The sequence below is a fragment of the Condylura cristata genome, unplaced genomic scaffold (genome assembly GCF_000260355.1).
Source record: "Condylura cristata isolate star-nosed mole 26May11 unplaced genomic scaffold, ConCri1.0 scaffold00007, whole genome shotgun sequence".
In the NCBI taxonomy this organism is placed as follows: Eukaryota; Metazoa; Chordata; class Mammalia; order Eulipotyphla; family Talpidae; genus Condylura; species Condylura cristata.
Genome location: NW_004567108.1, coordinates 42,621,716 through 42,624,177, shown reverse-complemented (window position 1 = coordinate 42,624,177; position 2,462 = coordinate 42,621,716). Strand labels below are relative to the sequence as shown.

Here is a 2,462-nt window from a genome sequence, read left to right as displayed (position 1 = left end):
ATATATATATATATATATAAGTTCCTGCTCTAGTGTAGTGGTATACAGGTTCCTGGAAAATATCTTTCTGCAAAATTATACACCAAAAGTAACAAGCATACTGGGAAACAGGACTAGAGGCAGCTACTGAAAGTCCTAGCACATTTTCTTAAGGCCTGTCAAATTCTAACAAACATTGGAATAAATAAATGTAAGAGTTCATTTTTTTTTTAAGTCTAGGTAAGGAAGGGATGAGTCTTTTAAGTTTTAGAACAAGAGGCCCATGCACAAAGAATGGGCAAAAAGATACAATAGGGATGTCCATCTGAGGGTGATGGCCAAACTGAACAAAAAGAAAAATGTAGGAGGAATGGTCGTCACATACAGGACAACTTCACTGTTGTTCAGCTTTATCAGTGTAGTTTGGCTTTAGCTGCTCTGTTATTTAATGATACAAAATATGGCACAAAACAATTTAACAATTTATAAGTTAATTTGTGTGGCAGAAACATGGAAAGAACAGATTGTATAAAAACTTACTGTTATCATAATTTTTCTAGATTTGTATTGAAAAATGGAAATTTAAACTGTCTCACAGAGAGCACTTTAGCAGAAAAAGGGGAGCACTTCTCTTAGTATGGAAAGAAAACAGTTAATTTAATAGGTCTGTTATATAGTAAGTGCTCAAAAAATGTGAACAGCAACTAGTAATGCTAATATGAGTACAATCAAGATTACTGTTGCTGCTACTTCTACTAGTAGACATGAAAACTAAAAGAGCTCTAAGGGATATACCTGTGGCATACCCAAAATCTGTTACCTTAGACTTCCTTGCAGACATATTTCTGATTTTTGCTCAAGAATTTGCCTCTCAGGGAAGCTGACCTTAACTCCATTTTGGGGGCAAATGTTGATTAAACTACACCAATATTAATATTACATTTTTTTTTTGCCAGTGACTGGTTTAGGGTGGAGATGACTCCTAGCCAATAAGACAAGAAAGATGTGTGTTGAGGGATCAGGGGTAGAGCTTTGGAAAAGCTTACTTTATATTTAAGAGAAGTTTCTCTCTTCTCTTCTACTCACCAGAAGAGTGGAAAAGATAATCTTTGCTAACAAAGATTTTTTAAGTCGAAAATAATTGTGGCAATTAGAAAGCATTTCTGCCAAAATAACATAGTTTATAATTACCAAAAATGGAAGTCTCCTCCATTTGTTCCTATAATGAACTAAGAGCAATTTGAGAATTTTATATATAATACTTACATTTTTCCTTTAAATTTTTTATTAATTTATATTAAAATTAATTAAGCTTAAAAATTCTGTTCTTCAGTTGCATTTGCTACATTTCAAGTGTTCAATGGCTAACTTTCTTAGTGGCTGCTAGACTAGAAAGAGCATATATAGAATATTTCCACTACTGAAGAAAGTTCTTTTGGACATCATTGGGCTACATTTATGTGTTTGAAAGCTTAAATTTGCATATACTAGACCTCATTTTAGAAAGTCCCTTCTTAAGCAACTTATGTTCAAGCAGCTTTACTAACTTGAAAGTAAAACTCTGTGTGTTGGAGGGATTGTCTCAAACTCTGAACTAGTAGTCGAGACTAGTTTTAAAGCCATATAGCCATGGATAGAGCTGTGGTACATATACTTCCATCCATCTACTTTTATTTTGCATCTATTTTAGTTTCCAACTATTTTCATTGTTATATAATTGTAGAATGGGCACGAATATTGTAGAGTACCAATAACATACATACTCTATGACAGAAATAATGACAAACAGGTAACAGAAAAAGAAAATAAAGTACCAAACTTATTAAATTTTACTCATGAACTATGTATTACAGATGCTGAAACAGAAATTAGGGTTAGTGGGTTGGCATTTTGATTACTAGCTTTGTCTTCTGTTTCTACTTTCAGCAAATGATAAGGCCTTTACATAACCTTGCCAATTATGTAAAATGGATAGCCACTAAGAGTTCTCAGTAAATGATATAACCTGTTCACTACCTTCTACACTGAAGGACAAAAAAGTTATATACAATAATTCCAGTGACAAACAAAGGGGTAGTAATAGAGGCAAAGAGAAGTAGTCAGATATGATACATTTGAAGGCAAAGCAAATGGAATTCTGAGGGATGGGATATAGGCTATGCGAAAAGGAATGAAAAATGACTAGAGATTTTTTTTGACTTGAGCCAGATAGATTTGGCATATGATATTTAAAAAGACCACTAAAGGAACAGGTCTGTGAAAATGTCTTAGAAATTTGAACATGCTAAATATTAGCTATATATTATATTTCTAATCAATGGTAAGAAGTGAGTCTCAAACCCACATAAGGAGTCTGGGCTGAAAATATAAATTTGGTGGTTCAGTGACAAATAACTGGTGTCAAAATCAATGAAACAGGATGAAAATATCAAGAAAAACAGTACTGATAAGGCAGAGAAAAAGATCAAGAACGAACTTCTCCG

General features: G+C 33.1%; 1 protein-coding gene across 1 annotated transcript in view; it reads right to left on the bottom strand.

Moving 5' to 3' along the window:
• The window catches only part of ADAMTS6 (ADAM metallopeptidase with thrombospondin type 1 motif, 6), a 217,283-nt gene that overhangs the window by 74,657 nt on the left and 140,164 nt on the right, over nucleotides 1–2,462 (bottom strand). The gene's annotated exons all lie outside the window — the stretch shown is intronic.